General features: G+C 36.5%; 1 protein-coding gene across 11 annotated transcripts in view; it reads left to right on the top strand.

The window, feature by feature from the left end:
* The window catches only part of Zbbx (zinc finger B-box domain containing), a 110,229-nt gene that overhangs the window by 27,858 nt on the left and 61,503 nt on the right, over nt 1–20,868 (top strand). The window lies entirely within an intron of this gene.

Below are 20,868 nucleotides of genomic sequence, written 5' to 3'. Positions count from 1 at the left end.
AATATATTGATTACTTTGTAAAATGCGTCAACTTTAGCCCCAATAAACACCTTTAAAACTTTCATATGTAAAGAAATGACATGGTAAGATATAGATATGGCATCACTCTGGTTATCATTAAAGTTGTAATCATTTGTCATAAATTAATTCCTTTTATTGCTAGAGTGAGTGCCTTCTAGGAAGCTGGGTCTATGGTAAATAGTGACATTAATATTGCTAGCATCCTGGTGTTAAGAATCTGGAGATAAAATGAGAGTGAAAGATATGACTTAAATGTAAAGATACTAATAGTCCATATAGAATGAAAAGGAGATGACTAGATTTGTGTTTGGAACTGTATATATATATATATACAGAGAGAGGACATGTAGATTGGAGGTAGATTGAAATACAGAATATATAATTGAAATATAAATACAGAGTATATATATAAGCTCATAAAGATTCTGACCCATTATGATAAGGAAAACAAAACATCTAATAGATCTGACTCATATGTGCTAAAGTCCATTACACACACATCCCCCCTCTGTCTCTCTGTCTCTGTCTCTGTCTCTGTCTCTGTCTCTGTCTCTCTCTCTCTGTGTAGACTAGCTGAAACCATCATTCTTGATGAACCTTCAACTGTGTTTTTGTATCTTTGTTTCTCTCTAAGAAACTAATCTTGCTGCTTAGTCTGAGCTGCCCGATTCAGGGGTCATATGGATCTTTATCGCTCCACTGTCACAGCACCCAATTTACAAATGCATTCCACTATGTTTGGCTTTATATGAGCGATAGGTTTTTGGCATTCTGGGCAAGCATACTACTTAGGGAGCTACTTTCTTATCCCCTGTACATCACTTTTTGAATTATCATGCAGTGGTTGGAGCTTGCAAACAGAAAGAACAAATAACATGGAAAACAAAACACCCGTTACCTTGGGGTAATTTAACTGAATACCTTAGACATCAGAGTTAATCTATAAAAGGGTGTCTAACTGTTAAAATGTAAGTACTATAGAATTGCTCATGATGAATGTAAACCCCTGATGACCTTACTGTAAGTGCCTAATAGAAAGTTTCCCCTGGATGATTTCTTCAGTCCACACAATTCACTCAGTGAATTGAAACAGTGTGAAGCTTTGTAATGCTGATATAAAGGCATGAACCACAGCTTCTTCCTTTAATCTTAGTGCTTGAACTGCTTAATGTATCCAAATTGACTTTTCTTTTCCTTTGTCTTCTCTTCCCACAACCCCTCTGTCTGGTTCCCACACATTCTTCACAGTACTTTGATATGATTTTCTGTAGATATGTGGATATAACGTGAATCAAATCATGCTCATGAAAATAATCCTCATCAGAGAGTACCTTCCCAACACCAAGCCTTTTCCTTTTGTCCACATCTCCCTATCAGAATCATTGAAGTGTAATCTATAACTTGATTTAGATTAGTCTGACCTTTACAGATTCAAATCCTGTGAAATTCTAAAAGCAGAATCCAGAAAGTGAGAACGCATTTACTTTGCACATATTACTTATTTTGAAATGTAAATTTCCTTGGGGTTCCATAGTGCCTGGGCAGAAAGCACTTAACAGCAATCTGCAGGTTATTTTTGCATTTTTACTAATATATAATTTATAGATATCAGTTGCACATGTGTAAGCTTATTTGGTGGTTCGATGTACCCCTGCCTTGAGAAACATTACCCAAACCAAGCCAATGAACATACCCACTTCCTCCACCATGCTCTTTCTTTTACTCCTCTCTCTCTCTCTCTCTCTCTCTCTCTCTCNCCCCCCCCCCCCTCTCTCTCTCTCTCTGTGTGTGTGTGTGTGATGTGATAAGAACACTTGAAATACTGCTGCCAAAGCACTTTCTAGATTTGACTGCAGATGAGGAAATGTTGTTAAGCCACAAATAGAAAATTGATATTTAAGCTCCTTAGGAATTTGAAATTGAGAAAACACATTTGTTTCTAAAAGTTAACATGGATGAATTTAATCTGTATATGAATCAAAAAGTCTGAGTAGCCACCTTGACTCCTTGGAAGGTTTTGATGCATCAAAAATGCCATCTAATGCTGAGAACAGTACTCTTCTGCATTCATGTTTTATAATCCCATTGACTGCAAATCTGTGGATAATGGTGCTGTCATGGGCAAGACTTGGGAAACCTGCATCCTGGCCTGCCTTTTGCCTGTTTGCTTGTTTTCCTTCCATTTCCTTTCTCTTCTCTTCTTTTCTCTTGTCTTCTCTTGTCTTCTCTTGTCTTCTCTTGTCTTCTCTTGTCTTCTCTTGTCTTCTCTTGTCTTCTCTTGTCTTCTCTTGTCTTCTCNCTCTTGTCTTCTCTTGTCTTCTCTTGTCTTCTCTTGTCTTCTCTTGTCTTCTCTTGTCTTCTCTTGTCTTCTCTTGTCTTCTCTTGTCTTCTCTTCTCTTCTCTTCTCTTCTCTTCTCTTCTCTTCTCTTCTCTTCTCTTCTCTTCTCTTCTCTTCTCTTCTCTCCTCCCCTCTCCTCCCGTCCCCTCCCTCTCTCTCTTTCTCTCTCCTCTCTCACTCACTTTCTCTCTACTGCTTCCTCTGTTATTTCTTGTACATTCATTCTTTTCCCCTTAGATATCTTTACTATGTAGATCTCATTCATAAAAAATAATTTTGATTTTTGTGTTTATCATTTTGGTAGTGACTACAGTCATGAGATTTCATTGACTGCTGAATTTATACCTAATCTAAGAATTGGGTCAGATAGGTGATGTGAAAATATTAAGTATTACTGTATAAATAACATTTTCATGTAAGGATAAAACATTCTTGGCTAACGACTATTTACTCTATTTTATATTCTTTAATCTATGGTAATCATTGTAGTCTTATAATATATATGCAAATTTGATACTTTTAAACCATATTAATCACTGGTCTATGGATCAACTCATCTTGTGATTCAGTCATTACATGCATTTGTAAAATGCTATGTAGTATTACTTTAAACAAAAGTCCCTACAATACTAAAAGCAAGCTGTGTATTACTGTTCCCATGCTGACTAACAATAATGTTAAGAGATACTCTGTTTAATTTATGATTTATTTATGATTGGCAATGATTGAAACATGTCAGTTTTCCATGCCTCTTTCAAGCCCTTTTAAATAGTTAATCATGTGAAGAATAAAGAATAAAGGTATGGGAGCGGCTGCAAACTACAAAAGTGGTATTTCTTTAGTTAGAAAAATTGTCAATACTGAATCTTGAAGACTTTTTCTCAAACTGTAACCAATGGTCCCCACTATGGCTCCAGCTGGATATGTAGCAGAAGATTGCCTTATCTGGTATCAATGGGAGGGGAGCCCCTTGGTCCTGTGGAAGCTTGATGACCCAAGGTAGAGGAATGCTAAGGCACTGAAGTGGGTGGGCAAGCAATTTCATAGAAGTAGGGGAGGGGGGGAAGGAAAGGGAGTTTGTGGAGGGGAAACTGGGAAGGGAAATAACATTTAAAATGTAAATAAATAAAATAACCAATAAAAATGAAAAAAATAAGGTGTTAATATATCAAGCACTCATATTTCCTTTTAACATAAGTTCTCAGACACAGAAAAACACTAATCAGAGAAACAGAAGGCTTCAGAAAACACAGAAGGCATTCTACTGTGAAGTAAGACATTCACAGGGGAGGTTGGATTAAGTAAATCATTAATAGATAGATTATAGTAAGTAGCTTTTCTTAATTAGAATGGAGATTCTCTTAAATGCTAAGTTGAAACCTCAAAATAAGGGTGGTTAGAAAAAAAAAGAGACTATCTAGGATAGAAATTCATATTGTCTTACATAAGGCCTCTTATCTCCCAGGGAAGGTATGTTCATATACGCATGAGTGTAACTGGGAATATGTGTTTGTATGTATCATCATACATGGGAGTAATTGCTGAGTAAATGAATCTCAGTACCAGGGTATGATTTATGCTTATTAACTTCATTACACTTTAAATTATATTTTTAGGTTGACATTATCCTTTACCCAAATTTAGGCTCACATTATCACTGTCCCATTAAGGTTTAAAATGATATATTTTGGAACAATGGTTAGTCATTGTGGAGAATATTGTAATTACCTTGGTCATCTTACAAAGGCCGTTTGCCATACAAATGCATATAACAGGTGCAATGTGTGTGTCCCTCAGATTCTATTTACAGCTTAGGGACTTATTTCTTTGACTGCTTGAACACTGCTGCAGATGGGCCAATATTGAGTCTCAAAGAATTTTCCTTTCTTTTATTAACTACCAATTCTAACACTACTTTTAAGGGGTGGCCTGGTTTGTTTGTATTTTGCTAATATTACAATATACCACACAAACTGTATAATTTATAGGCAATAAACACTATTTTCAGATCACAGCTTTTGAAGTTAGAAGGGACACACTTGAGGGACTGAATCTGGAAGAGAGGGCCTTGCATCAGGCAAGGCAATACAGAGACTTGAGGTGGTACAGAGCATCACATGGCTACAGGGACCGAGGTAAAATCCAAGGGAAACTATGGATAAATGATTTAATTGGTCATACTCAGCATGTAAAGATTTCTTGGTACCACGTCTTAGCATATCACAAGTGGTGTTTACATCTGAATGAATTCTGGAGGAAGACCTACAGACCATAGCATAATCCCCATCCTATCTCCCCCAAAATATTTCAAACAGCCTATTTGTTTCAATTTGGACCAATTCTAGTGACCATTATGATTCTTGTACTGAAGTTAGTTTTTGTTTGTTTGTTTGTTTGTTTGTTTTGTTTTGTTTTTTGTTTTTTTGGTTTTTTGCCTTGCATTTCACTCTTTTTTTTTCATTTTTTATTAGATATTTTCTTCATTTACATTTCAAATGCTATCCTGAAAGTCCCCTATAGCATCCCCCCACCCTGCTCCCCTACCCACCCACTCTCGCTTCTTGGCCCTGGCATTCCCCTGTATTGGGGCATATAAAGTTTGCAAGACCAAGGGGCCTCTCCTCCCACTGATGGCTGACTAGGCCATCTTCTGCTACATATGCAGTTAGAGACACGAGCTCTGGGGGTACTGGTTAGTTCATATTGTTGTTCCACCTATAGGGTTGCAGACACCTTCAGCTCCTTGGGTACTTTCTCTAGCTCCTCCATTGGGGGCCCTGTGTTCCATCCAGTAGATGACTATGAGCATCCACTTCTGTATTTGCCAGGCACTGGAATAGCCTCACCAGAGACAGCTATATCAAGGTGGCTTTTTACTCTTATCTTGCCTTAATTTGGTGTTTCCTGAATTCTCTTTAGTAAAACTCTGGAAGACAAATTCCACAATTATATTTTGAGGAGAACTCAATCCATGATAATGTAGAATCCAGGGTAAACTTATAGCTTGCTATTGGCTTCAGTTTAGGGAATGATAGAATTTTTCAAAGGTCAGTGTATTGAAACTGAGAAGTCAGTATTCAAGTGTGAAGGAATAAATAGGAAGAGCAGCTATACTACAGACACAGTAAAATTCACCAGTCATGCCATGGGTATTAAGACAATAACCTAATTCTCCTAGAATTATCTAAACATCCTTTGGTGGGTAGAGTTACCCAGGAAGTTGACTGTAGTCTAAGTTGCAACACATTCCACTCTGGGGCCAGGAATGATCAGAGAAGACCTTACTCTGTGTCTTCTTCTAAAGTCATCAATAAGATAGACTGAGGCTGATACCAAGAAGTTACCCTTCAAAGGGAATTATCACGTGCTCACTTGATCTTATAGTCAAATTACAAAATGTTTCTGGAAATACTATAAACTGATAAATATTAATACTGTACTACAGGGAAAAGTAAAATATTTAAAATACATTTGACATCTGGGTACTGTCATTTTTTTTTTTACGATTGCTTGGGTATGAATGGTACTTATTCCAACAACTCAGGCTAAGTTCATTCCACTTTAATCCAATTATCACTTTGTGCAAACTCAATTAAGGGATTCTTAAAAATTATATTACTATTTGCTGCTCACTCTTCCATGTCTTCTGATAAAATCCCAACTCCTATAAGAAATGTATCACATTTGTTCGGGACTGAATTCTCAGTTCCTGAACCTGGCCCTTAGAAATCAATTTTGAGAGAATAAAAATGTGAATGGATTCCTAATGATATGACCATATCCCTGGAAATAGCATAGACCAGGATTTTAGATAGCAAAAGTTTATTTCTCTCTCTATTTTGAAAGCTCAAGTATTTATTAGCCAAAATTTAATAAAGAATATAAATGTTAATATATATGGTGAAAAACTTAACAAATTTTCTGTCATGTGTGTCGATTTTGGCCTTTAGTTAACTTTGTAGTTCTTGGAGAAGTAGAAAAAGGTGCCTGTGAAACATATTTATGGTAAATATGACTTGTACAAGCCAAGTTTTATTTTAGCAGGGAAAACCTGCAGACAGAGGGTAAATAGAGCTGCCTACCTGCAGAGAACTTTGTAACTGCTGCAGCCCCTGTGGGGTTTGAGAAGCCAAGAAGTGCACATTGGCTCCCTGGAAAATAAAAAAGTGAAAGCCAAGCATCTTATACATACAGGAGCTCTGCTTATTCCTAGACCCCTACACAGGGCCCCTCCCAGAACAAATACTGAAGCTGTTCCGCTGGCAAGCCAATATGCCTGTTTCTGAGTTAACTGCTGTCCAGCTTGGTGAGAGCGTTGGGAGTCTGACAGTTCAACTCAGGCCGAATGCCTGCTCAGTGTTTCATTTAAGTGTTTGATCATACACTCAGAGTTTCAAAGTTCTACTGATACAAAGACCAATAAAAATACTTTTCTGGCAACAATTGATAGGGTTATTTTTCACAGAGAAAATATAATTTTACAGAGAAGATACTATGGATATAATCATGTAAGGTGTAAAGTTTAGTGAATGTTAGTGTTCTTGCCAATATGTGTAATTACTAGTCTAGTTAATTTTCAGCATGTGTATCAGGTCAAAGGGAAACGCAAATGAACCTTCATGGTAACAGTCATACTCTGGCATCCCTACTCATTCCTGATTCTTCTATTTTCTCTGTCTTATTGATTAGCCTGATTTCCAATACTATGTGACTTGTGATCAGATTACCTTACTTTCATGTTCTAAGTTGTCACTGTGCTTCAGTATTTCGCTTGTTTTTATGGACAAGTAGCAGTACTGTTACAGTACCGGAGTTTATTCATCCATTCAACATTTTACGGTTATCTGTGTTGCCTTCTCATTTGAGGCTTTTGTGAATAATGTTATAAAATTTTCAATTTAAGATTTTATTTGTTTTGTTTGTTTTACTTCACTTTTGTGCCTATATGTTGCAGGGGAATGACAGGGTCTCTCTATATTGTTACTGCTGGCCCTGAACTTGTAATTCTTCTTAGTATCCTGAAACCAGAATCACATATGTACATGTTATTGACTAACTTGTTTTAAGACAGTGTCTCCCATAGGACAATTAATTCATTAGATAGGCCAGACTACATAGCTCAGGAGCTCTTAGGAAATCCTATTTCCTTTCCGTGAGTTTGAACTATAGTTATACATCACTGTACCTGGCTCTTCACATGGGTTCTAGGAATCTTCAATTAGACCCTCATACTTTCCAGAAAGTGACTTTGTCAATTGAATCATTTTCTTAGACAAGAAAGCTTGGGAAAGAGAAATGAAGAGAATTGGAAATGTTGGCAGAAGAGAAAGTAGGGCTTCTACTATCATTCAAGATCAAGACTATTTAAGGCTTAGGGAGTATATTATAAAAAGAGAAACAGGTAAAGCAGCCAATACAGTAGAGAGGATCCCTGCAGTGAATGGATTTAATGTAGAGAACTCGTGAGCTAATGTCAAATGGAGAAGAACGTGGTCTTTCATGTTTGTGCTAAGAGGGTCTTAAGAAAAAGTCATATATGCAAACTCAGAAACTTGCAGTACTATGGATAAAAGCCAACTCAATGATGGTGTAGAAAATTCTCTGCTTGTAGCATGTGCTATGTGCAAGTTTTATTAATGAATATAAAGTATTCCTAGAATTTTAACCTTACCCTTATGCCATTTACATTTAACGCTTATGACACCAAGTAACATTAATTATAAGTTCAAACAATTTCAAATAACCTTTATATGTAGTAATATTTTTCACAATTTTGTTGAGGGAAAATTATAATACAACAACTTCACAAAATTAATGTATAAAGTTTGATAAATTTTGACATATTCATGGGCCCATTATCATCACCTTAAATATAATAATATACTTAATTGATTATTGTAAAAGTACCCTGAATCCCTTAAAACATGTGTGTTGGAGGAAAGGACATTTAATATGGAGCTAGAAAAAAGATATAATGAATAAATGCATAGAAGACAAAACATTGCATGAGTATATTAACATATGATAACCAAAACAGACAAATGTAGAGTTAAAATACAATAATGAATACTCATTTGTAATGGGAAAGGGAAATCATAGAGTTCAATGAAGTTCAAAGATAAGTTAAGTCTCAGGACTGATGAAATGGCTCAGCCATTTTATTGGCTCCTCTTCCAGAGGCTCCAGGCTTGATTCCTAGTACTCACGTGACAGCTCATAGTGGAGTGTAACTTCAATTTCAGGTAATATGACACCCTCTTCTCACGTCTGAGGTCAACAGGCACACGTGTTGTACAGATATGTATGCAGGATGTGGGACAATTGGAGGGTGGATGGAGGAATAAAATATGGAGTGTAAAAAAATAAAAAATGTGACCCCCAATTCTCAAATACATAAAATTATAAATAAACATATCTTAATAGATGAGTAAATTCTACAGCTCTTATAGTCACAGAAGTGTCCATAGTGACAGTAGGGCCTTCTACTGAGGGCTGTTTCCATGCATACAAATTAACACATTTTGAAAAATTTTTATAAAACAGTAAATGGAAGCTTCAGATTTTAATTTTTCACTTAATTTACCAATTTATATTTCCTCCTTATTCAAATTTTGGATGATAAAATGTGATTTGGGGAGTCTTCGATGTTTCACCAAATATCTAAACTTTAATTTGATGACACAATGCTGGTTATTTTGGGAGCCTTTATTCCATGTAAATAAGGACTATATTGTCTCCTGATTTTTCACAAGGTTTGACAGCTTTACAGTGGTTTTGGTTAAATTAGTTTAGGCTCATCACTCTTTATAGAATAAAATTGTTCAGTGGTGATGCAAGAGAAATACTGTATTTAACACCCAAATATGACAGATTTCTTGATCACTCTTTGCTGGTGAATTTATTCTGCTATGTCTAAAACTCTGCTATTCAAATAATTGAATATGAATTTGTTCTTTGTGAAGCTCAAATGTGAATAATTACTGAAAGCAGCTAACTCAGCTGAATGCATTCATTATACATGTAATGTTAGCTGAAAACAAGAGCAAGTTCTTCCTAAGATAATTAATATACTACATAATTATATGGCATCAAAACCGCGAATAGGTAGCAAGATTGCAGGTATGAATTCTCTGTGTTGCTTTCTTTGGTTTCCTGCTTTAAAGATTACTCCTTAAGAAGAAGCTTTTGATGCAATAAAAATTGAAAGGTACAATTATTTAGACCCAAATCATGTTTTTCTTTTCCTGATACTGGATGCTTGCGTGTTTGAAAATATATTATGTTTAGAGTGATTGCATTCACATGTCATCTTATCCTTTAAAAAATATTTTGCTGGGCAGTGGTGGCACATGCCTTTGGGAGGCATGCACTTGGGAGGCAGAGGCAGGAGAATTTCTGAGTTCAAGGTCAACCTGGTCTACAGACTGAGTTCCAGGACAGCCAGGGCTACACAGAGAAACCCTGTCTCAACACACACACACACACACACACACACACACACACACACACACACACACACAAATTAACTGGATAACTGGATGAGATGTGCTTTTATTTCATAAGGTCTGTTAATTTATGATAGTATTAAATATCAAATCTGAATATTTATTTAGCACCATTAATTGGCTGTATGGTGGATTACATTGGTAATAAATTACAAGTAAATACACTACAAATGTCAAGATCTTTGATCATTTTGATTTTCTTCTTATTGTAAAGGAAAAATATTTCAGCAATTAGTAAAACCTGAGGGAAACCAGCGAGCACTTTATAACAAAGGTGCACCTAAAGTCTTAAGTTCTGCTTCAGATTTGAAGTTGATGGAAAGTTTAGGCACATGCTTAGTTTTGTTTTTTATTTTGTTTGTTTGTTTAAAATTATTTTATTTACTCATATTCAAAATGTTGTCCCACCTCCTGGTCCCCCAGTTTTTCTTCCCATTCCCCATCTCCCTTTTCTCTGAGAGGGTGCTCTTCCCCTCCCCTAAGGCATCCTCATTCCCTGGGGCCTCTGCAGGATTAGGGTCATCCTCTCCAACTGAGGTCAGACAAGGCAGTCTTCTCCTACATATGTGCTGGGGACCTCCGACCAGCCAGTGTATGCTCATTGGTGGCTTAGTCTCTGGGAGCTACCAGGTGTTCGGGTTAGTTGAGACTGTTGTTTTTCCTATGGGGTTGCAGTCTTTTTCAGCATAATCCATCCTACCTCTAACTCTGCCATAGGGGTCCTGAGGTCTCCTATTCTCAGTCTAATGGTGGTCTTAGTCAGCTGCTAGTAGAGCCTCTCAAAGGAGAGCCATGCTAGGCTCCTCCTGTATGTAAGCACAACATAGCAACAGTAATAGTGTCAGGCTTTGATGCCTACTAATGCAATTGATCCCAAGTTGGGTCAATCACTGGATAGCCTTTCCTTCAGTCTCTGCTCCATTTTTGTCCCTGCGTTTCTTTTAGACAGGAGTTCTTTATATATTTTGAATATTAACCCTCTATCAGATGTAGGGTTAGTGAAGATCATTTCCCAGTCTGTAGGTTGCCTTTTGTGGGATTGATGATGTCCTTTGTCTCACAGAAGCTTTTCATGAGGTCCCATTGATCAATTATTCATCTTAGCAACAGAGTCATTAGTATTCTTTCCGTTCAGGACATTTTTCCCTGTGCCAATGCACCTGAGACTGTTTCTCATTTTCTCTTCTATTAGATTCAGTGTATCTGGTTTTATGATGAGTTCCTTGATTCACTTAGACTTGAGTTTTGTGCAAGGTGATAAATTTGGATCTACTGTCACATATTTTTTTTTTTTATTTCCAGGATTTGATTACTATCTGATTTGTGATTAGTGCAAAAAGTTTTTCCAATGCAGTTGCCACAGTTTTTTAGCAACATGTTGAGCCTACTGCTTCCAAGTGAAGATTATTTTCTGTTATCTGTTGAATTTTTAGTGTGTGTGTGTGTTTGTGTGTTTGTGTGTCTTGTAGCACACACACTGTTGACTAGAGTATCTCACTGAATCCAGAGTGAGGCTACTGGGTAGCAAACTTCAGTGTTCTTGTCTCTGTCTTTCTTCAGCATAAGGTTTACAGTCATATCTGTGATTGACACTTGTCCTTTTTACATGGGATCTGAAGACTTGAACTTAAGGTCTTCTTGCTTGCAGAGTAAGCACACTTCCCCCTACTGAGTGCTTTTCCCATCCATGAGAAATTTAGATTTTGTGTGGATCATTTCATTGCAACTTTTTTTACTCTGAATATTTGGCTTTCTATGTATATGTGTACGTATGAGTATGTGTATGTATGTATATGTGTATGTGTGTATGTATGTATGAGTATGTGTATGTGTATGTGTATGCGTATGTGTATGTGTATTATAGACTTTACTACAAATTCTTTTTTTTTCCAATTGCCTGATGTTTGGAAATTTTGGCCTTGTTTTACCTACCTGGTATTTGATATTTTCTTTAAGTAGAAAGAGTAGATGAAACTTTTGACAATCATTTATTTATCTCCTCCCTCAATTTTGATAAAGAATCCAGTTAAAATAAAGTCTGCTTTAGGGAAAAATATTTCTAATAGGTTGATCTGTAAAGGCAAAGTTATCAGAAGAACAAACTAGTTTGATCTAACAACAGAGGTAAAATTTAGTAACTGAAAGTTGTAGGTAACACTTTACCTTTTCCATAATTATTTAGTTGCGTATGATGTATAAAAGTATGTTTTTTACATAAGCAATTTTAACTTAAAAATAAGTTGATTTTCTTAAAATCTTTTGAAGGTATGACTTTTAATTGATAGGTACACAGACTATAGCAGTTATATTCATTGACATGTAAATTTAGTTCTTGCAGAACAAAGAAGACCAAATTGTTCTTGAAGAAAAATTGTATAGTTAGTCCTAATTTCAAGTGATCAATATTTATTAGTCATTGGAACTAATGGATTTATAATTCCCTTTGAGGTTTTAAAATACATTTTTCTTCATGTGTATTGCTCTGATTCTTAATCTCAATGCATATCAGAATTATTCTGCCAAATTTAAAATAATCAATTTAGAGTGAAGGTCATGTTTACAATAAATAATTTCTAAAACTTTGCGAGTGGAAAACCAGAGAAAGTTAACACTCTTAAAAGACAACTGGTGTAGATGTGGTGTGGTCTATGGCATTCTGGAAGCTGAGTCACCAGGACCAGAAATTCAAAACCAGCCTCACATTATTATACAGTGACACTCTTGTCACCAAATCAAATCATAAGCAAAAAAGTTCATGAATGGAGGCATTTCCAGTCTGCTTTCAAACTTTCAAAGTAAGATGATAAGGGCTGTGTGTTAACTTTCTTGAGCTGGAACTTAAAGAAATATGGCTGTGTCAGTGTGATCATTGATATTTATTACTGAACACCGAGGAGGATTTAGCTGACAGTGGAAGGTACCATCCTGCAGCACAGAGGATGCCATCAAGCATGCCATGTTTTTTAAAAATAAAACTTTTGCTTTTGGACCTTAACTTCTACAAAATGACTGCTATCCACTCCAAAATACTACAAAAATATCAGCTCTCTTCACTTTGATTAATGCTATATTGTCAGAGTGATGAATTCTTCTTGAGTATAATTTGAAAGATAATATCATTCTAAGGGGAAGCAAAGTTGAGGTGAGAATTTAGAACAGTTACCAGATGAAATGCTACCATCACATCATGGGGAGTGGGAAAGGATGTGGTAGAACATTGAAATACTGGCAGTAAATCCTATTCTGTGGCTCTAAAAACTTTCTTCTTAGAGTCAAACATATGATTTACTATGTTCTTTAAAGACTGTTTCTATTTGAATTTAAACATTCTTAGCATGGATTATAGTTGCACAGGTAAGTGTATATAATCTCGGTCTCATTATTTTGTTTCATGTTCACAGTGCTGTACTTAAATCTTTATATTTAGAAGATATAAACAAAATTATGTTTGAGTTCAGTTTCTGAGTTTGAAGTTAATCTCTTAATATACAATACAGTATTATGCCTACTAGACCAATCTATTGTAAACACAATTGTTTTTGTGTTCTTGTTAACTGGCAATTTAGTGCTTATGATGGTAGTTGTTCTTCCTATGGTGTTCCTATCCCTTACTCTTCCATACACGTCCCCAAGCTAGATTCACTGTTTGGCTGTGGATATATGCATCCATTTGAGTCATCTACTATGTGGAGCCTCTCTAAAGACAGCCACTATAGACTCTTGTTTGCAAGCACAAGAGTGTATCACTACTCTGTCACTTGTCAGAGATTGATCCTTGCCCATGGAATGGGTCTCAAATTGGCTAATTATTGGTTGCCTGTTCCTTCAGTCTCTGCTCTATCCTTCACCTATGCATTTCTTGTAGACAGGATAATTTGGGTTCAAAGGTTTGTGGGTGGTTTGGTGTTCCTATTACTCCACTGGGGTTCCTGGTTCCTGTCTAGCTATGGTAGATTACTTCTTCAGATTCCATATCCTTAATGTTGCGTGTCACAACAAAGGTCACCCCCCATTGATTCTTGGGGACCTCCATTACCCCAGGTCTGTGTCATGTCCTAGAGATGCTCCCCATCCCTGTAAGTTGCCTTCTGCCATCATTCTCATGGTCAACTGTTCGTCTCTTCTGCCCCTCCCTATACCTCATCCTGACCTCCTCCCACTCCCCTCCCCAGCCCTTTTAATGACTGCTTTATTTTCTCACTTGATCCTTTCTTCTGGTTTAGCTTCTTTGGGTCTGTGGAGTGTAGCATGGGTGTCCTATATTTCATGGCTAATATCTAATTATCACTGAGTACATACCATTCATGTCTTTTTAGGACTGAGTTACCTCACTGGGGTTGGTATCCACAGGAAGATTAACAAAATCAATTAACCTAGACATTTGGGATTCTCAGAGACTGAACCACCAACCAAAGAGCATACATGGACTGGACCTAGGTCTCACCACACATATGTAGCAGATGTGCAGCTTGGTCTTCATGTGGGTCCCAAACAACTGGAGAAAGGGCTATCTCAAAAGCTGTTCTTTGTACATGGTCTATATTCTTCTAAACTGGGATGCCTTGTCTGACTTTAGTGGGAGAGGATGTGCCTAGCCTTGCAGAGATTTAGTGTGTCAGGGTGAGGGTATACCCACGGGGACCCACCCTGGCAAAAGAGAAGAGGATGAGGATGGGAGGAGGATTGTGGGAGGAGTGACTGAGGACAGTGTGAAGGCTGTAAAGTGAATATATAAAATAAAAGAAAGTGGTTGTGCTTTTATTAAGTGAATGATAATATGATTTGTGTCACAAGTTTGACGGAGTACCTCTAAACAGACGCAAAAGTTTTCAGAAATGTGTTTGCGAATGTTAACTGTAGTTTCTTCTAGGGAGAATTGATATATTTTAAGACTTTAGTATGAGGAGATGCTAATTTACATTTACCTGCTTAATCTAATACAAAAAAAAAAAAAACAGACAGGTTAATATAAATTAAAAGCAAAAATTTGCTATCTAATTTTTACACAGTGATTTTATTTTTCGAACTAGTGTTTTGTACACATTTTTAAAGAGGAAGAACACTTTAAAAATCTACTAGTAATAAATTTAATAGTTAAAGAAAAACAAAGACCAAATGTGTTTCCTGTGTCATCAATGGGAAAGAATTGGAATGCAAGAAGGAATCCTTAGATTCCATCCAAACCCAGATATTGTTGCAGTCATTTCACCTGGGCTTTCTGAAGTCAGTTTTCCTTGGTTTCATAATGAGCATCTTAAATATTTGTTTTCTTTCTTTGTGTGTTCTCCTTTGGATAATAATAAAGAAGTATACATACACAGCCCCACTCTGAAAAAAGAATGTTTCTAGGGAATAAAAGATATTCCAGCAAAATTACCTTTTATCAGTTTTGCAAGATTATTTTTGGTATACAGCCATAGTGTGTACTGCTGCATTTCATAAGACAATTTTGGCCATACTCTACACATTTCCATTTCCTCTCTTTAGTCTTCCTTGTTTCCTATTATCCTTTCCTTTTGCCCTTTCTTTGCCCACTTTTCTCTCTCACTTTCAGGTCCTTACACATCATTTTATATATGTGCAAGAGCTCTTAGATTCACAAACAATGGAAAACATGATGATCACTGTGTCAGGAGTACTTCACTTCATTTGATGATACACACTTGTGCTTATTTTACATACAATAACAATTTTATTGCTTTTATGGTTAAATAAAACTGCATACACAGACATACACAAACACACACATATGTATGTATGTATACATATTGCCACATATTCCTTATCCATTCATTTGTCATTGAACATTTAGCCTGCTTTATAACTTGGCTACTGTGCATTGTAACACATAGGCATGGATGTGATGGTCTCTGATGTATGTTGATGTAGAGTTCATAGAGTATATTTACCCAGATATGTTACAGTTGGATCACATGGTAGCTGTACTTTTAAACTTTGTGATGCCTCCATAGTGATTTAAATGACAAGCCTGGCCAGCTTGTGTTCAATTAACAGGCTACAACTGCTCCTTTTCTCTTACATTTGCTATCATTTCTTTTGAATTTGGAATGGTAGTCATTCTTACTGGGGTAAAGAGTGTTAAAATATTTTTAAATTTCATTTATTTGAAGGCTAAAAATATACAGTTTTATATGTTTATTGGTCATTTGCACTTTCTGAAAACAGTCTTTTCAATTCATTTCATCATTCATCAACTAGGTTGTTGAATTTATTAGTATTTTGTGGTTTTTTTTTTTCTTGAAATCTTTATATACTTTAGATGTCAATCCTCTGTCATATATATACCTGGCAATGATTCTTTTCTCATTCTGTATGGTGGTTTTTAATTCAACTAAAAATTTTTTGTACTGAGCATCAACTTTGTAATTCATCTGTATCATTTGCTATTCTAGTATAATTTCCTGAGCTACAGTAGTCTGTCCAGAAAGACTTAAAGTGCTTTCTCTTATTCATTTCTGGTATTAAATTAAGGTTTTTGATTCATTTTTAATAGTTTTGTTTGTTGTAAACAATAACAAGAGTCTAGTCTGTTGAGCATTAACCAAGGAACTGTTAATAGCTGATAGCTTCTGTGAGCAGGATCATATTTATTTCAAGGTGTGGCCTTTGTTAAGGTAAGCATGCTCCAGTGAATGCCTCCATACCCATTCCTATGTTGACAGCACAAATTGAACTCAATAGATTAATTTTTTAAAAAAGAAAAAAAAAAGACAGAATAGAGAGTGGTTAGAGTGCTTGTGAATCTTGGAGAATTTACCAAAGAGGTATGTGGGTAAATGTTATCAACTTTCTTCGTATGAAATTTTCAGAGAACAAATTAAAGCACTTGTGGTTTTGTTTTGTTTTGTTTTTCTTTGCTTTGTTTTGTTTTGTTAAGGGAGGTATGTAGCTTCACTCTTCTGGATGTGAATACCCTGTTTGCTATTTTTTTTTTCAGAAATGTTTAACAGGCTGCCTTTTCTCAAATGTATGTTTTTGGTATCTCTGTCTAAAATCTTTGTCTAAAAGTCTTTCTTCAGTATTTTAAAGTTTTCATTTCTCAAGCATTTCACTACTTTGGATAGGTTCATTTCTAGGTAATTTACAGCTGTTTTCTGAGTTTCCCTGGTTCATTTCCCAGAGGCCCTAGAAGACAGGCCTGTGCGCAATTTGTCATCTTCTAAAGGACAATTTATAATAGTAAATTAACTTCAATATTTATTTTTGCCATACATTGATTTTTAAGCTATTAGAATATTTGTAGCAGGATTCATACTAGAGTAAATATCTGGTTTCTTAGTATCATTTAAGTATCTGTACTTCTGATATTTGCTATATAAAATTGACTATACTTTTGATGTTATAAGTATTATATGCATATCAAACAATCTAAGTGATTTTAGAGTTTACAGACTTTTATTCTAGACAATTTTAAATCAAGTTTTTGTTTAATTACTTGAATAAAATTAATGACTAAAATTAATGACTAAAATACAGTTGCTACTTTCAGGCTCATCTTTAGCACTGGCTTGAATGTCTATTTAAACAAAGACTGCAGAGATTAGGTAACCGTGGGATGGGTGCAACGGAAGTGGTTGTCACAGGTCTGTGCACAGTGAAAGCACCAATATTTGTGCGTAAGGAACACGGTCATGTTTTCAAGAGTAGTCTATGAATTCATTGAGAAATAATATTTCTAGATTTTGTAATCACTGATTTATTATCATTTCAGATGGCAATGCATCTTAATAGATTTGCAAAAGGTCATATCTGAAAAATTCCAATGTAATTTTAGCTATTTAAATTGTTTACTAGATGAAAAAATTTAAGTAGGAATACTGCCATGGCAGGAGATTAGAAAAAATGTAACTTCTAACCCTGCGGTACTTATCCTATCTTTGGATGTTTTCTGAATAAGTGTGATCCATGTTTTTTGTGTGGCTGACACTAAATTTCTTAGCCTCTGAAGACACTGTGCTTTCCTTTTGAAAACAAGTTTAAATTTAGATCGCGAATTCTGGAGAGTCATGGAACAGAGCAGCCTATTTACTAGTAGGACCCCTCAGAAAATAGGCCTTCTCAATCTTAGCCTGACCAGAGACATGCCCTAAAGAAACATAGGCAAAATTTTCTCCATTAGCTAATTAATTTATTCATTTTAACTTCCCAATCACTGCATCCACCTCCCAGTCTTTCCTCATAGTGTCTCTCCTCCCACCCCCCTTCCCTTCTTCTCTGAAAGAATGGGGCCCTCCAACCTGGCACATCAGGTCTCTGCTGGGTTAAGCTTCTCCTGTTGAGGCCAGATAAGGCATCTCAGTTAGGTGAACGGATTCCACAGACAGGTAATTGCTTTAGGGATACTCTCACTCCAGTTGTTGGGGAATCCACATGGGGGCCAAGCTGCACATCTTCTTCATATGTCCCAGGGACCTTGGTCTTAACTGTGTGTGCTCTTTGGAGGTGGTTCAGTCTCTGAGAGCCTTCAAAGTCTAGGTTAGTTGATTCTATTGGACTTCTTGTGGAGTTTCTATCCCTTTCAGTGGGGAAAAGTTATTTTTAACAGTACTTTTTAACTTGTTCTAAAACTTTCTGCACCTCATTTGCCTGGTTCATACTTCATTTTAACCATATGCTACTTAGTGGACACTCTGATAGTCATACACCATTTTACAAGGCATACTTTTTCCTTTGTGAACTTCTTAATATAGCTAGATGGTTGTAATTCAAATAATGATATATAATCCTTATAATAGGTGATGATAAGCTTAAGGTGACATAAAGTGGAAGGAAGAGGGTCCAGGGCCCTTTGGAAAAGCAGGGAGTGATTCCAGAAGAGGCCCTCATCCAGGCAAAGATCAAGGAGATAAAGATAAAATAGGAAAGGATTTACTGTAGGTCCTTCATTCAGCATGAATACTGCAAATGAGGAATAAATTGGAGTTTTGGGGAAGTCCAGGCAGAGCACATTTTGCTGTTTATCTCAGCATAGTATGTGTTTCCTAGAGATGTTTTGATACAAAGAACAACTCATTACAACTCACATACAATCTCTATGGATGTGATATATTTAGGGTTTTGTTTGATTTTTATTTGTTGTTGGGTTTGCTTACTTTTGTCTGTGAAGTACGTAAGTGAACCTAGCCATCTTTTTCAGTGTAGCACAGTGAAAGGCTGTGAGTCTTTCGGTTTGCACACCCCCCTGCTCTGCTTGCTCCTGACTATGTGACTAAAGGCTGGTTAGTATTTTAAGGTCCTGAGCTTGAATTACTTTATTACTAAAACAGAAAAAAAATACATTTTAGAGTTTTCTTGAGGACTAAATGATAAAATCTTTTAAAGATGCTTAGAAAAGTATGAGGCTCAACTTGAGATGGTTGATATCAGAAGGCACCACTCTAGCTTCCAAAGGAGGGTAGCAACCAACAGTTCTATCCAGCTGTGATTACCATGAGCCACAATGATAGCCAGCTAGGTACGTTAACAGTAAGGATGCAATAGTGGCACCCATAACCTGGCAGTAACAACAGCTCTTTATTTGGAAATAAAGGATGCCTAACAGAAGGGAAATCATTCCAGGTACTGGAATCCTATCTAACTATGCAGGACTAGTGAAGTCATAGACTTTGGAAGAGAATCTACAATTACCATGTTATGAAGCCAGCATTCTCCATAACTACACTCTTAGTATCTATTCACTATTCACAGATAAGTGGGGTCTTCACACCTCATCAAGGAAGCATCTCTTTGCAACAGAAAGGGACCATTAAAGAAACCACACCCATTCCAAATGTAGAACTCTAAAGTCTAGCTCCAATACATGAACCTATAAAAACAATTTCTGCTCAGGAAACATTGAAGGAGAATGGGGAGAAAGAATGAATGAGAGAGCTAGAGAATCAGAGAGCTTGCTGAGGAGTTGTTTCTCCTAGTAATGTCAAAAGCTGCAAGGCCTAAAGTCTCATCAACATGAATGCCTAAAATTGAGCTTAACAATGAAAATCAAACTAGCAAGTCAAAGTGCTTAGGGAGAAAGCACACTAGAACTCAATCATGTGTGAAAAAAATACAGGCAACTAAAGAATACTGAAAGAGGTAGTAGAAATGGATCAAGTGGAGGGATGGGCTTGCCATCCCACAGTCAAAATCCCTGTCCCAGAATTGTTCTTGTCTGAAAGAACTTCAGGAACAAAAATGGAGAAGAGCCTGAGGTCCAGTGATAGGACCAAATTGGGATCCAGCTCAGTGGGAGGCCCCAAGGCCTGACACTATTACTCATGTTATGGTATGTTTACAAACAGGGGCCTATCAAGACTGTCCTCCAAAAGGCCCAACAAGCAGCTGAAAGAGTCAGATGTAGTCAATGGACAGAAACTGGTGACCCCTGTGTTTGAATTAGGGAAATACTCGAAGAAGCTGAGGAGGAGGGTGACCCTATAGGAAGACCAGCAGTCTCAACTAACCTGGAACCCTGGGATCTCTCAGACACTGACCCACAAACCAGGCAGCATACGCCAGTTGATATGAGGTCCCCAATACATATATAGCAGAGGACTACTGGGTCTGGACTCAGAGAAAATGCACCTAAACATTGAGAGACTTGGGCATCAGGGAGTGGAGAGTCTGGTGGCTGGTGTGGTGTGTGTGTGTGTGTGTGTGTGTGTGTGTGTGTGTGTGAGATGGGGAGGAGTTGGGGGGGTGGAATGTGGAACAGTCAGTGGGGGATAAAGTCTAGACTGTAAAAAATGATTAAAAAATAAATAAAAATAATAACAATTAAAAAAGAAAAAAAAGCCACACCTGTTACCTAATAACAAATTTTTAGACTCGAAAGCATACATGCAAGTAACATTAAAAAGACTGAGCAGGCTATATTTAGGAATATATATATTAATAAATATTAATGTTGTTACATAATCACACACATGTGTATGTAATTATGTAACAACATTAAATGAAAAAGTCATAAATTTGAAAGAAAACAATAGGTAGCATTGTAGCATC

Source organism: Mus caroli, chromosome 3 (genome assembly GCF_900094665.2).
Source record: "Mus caroli chromosome 3, CAROLI_EIJ_v1.1, whole genome shotgun sequence".
Taxonomy (NCBI): domain Eukaryota; kingdom Metazoa; phylum Chordata; class Mammalia; order Rodentia; family Muridae; genus Mus; species Mus caroli.
The sequence above is the reverse complement of the archived record's forward strand: the minus strand, read 5'-3'. Positions and strand labels throughout refer to the sequence as shown.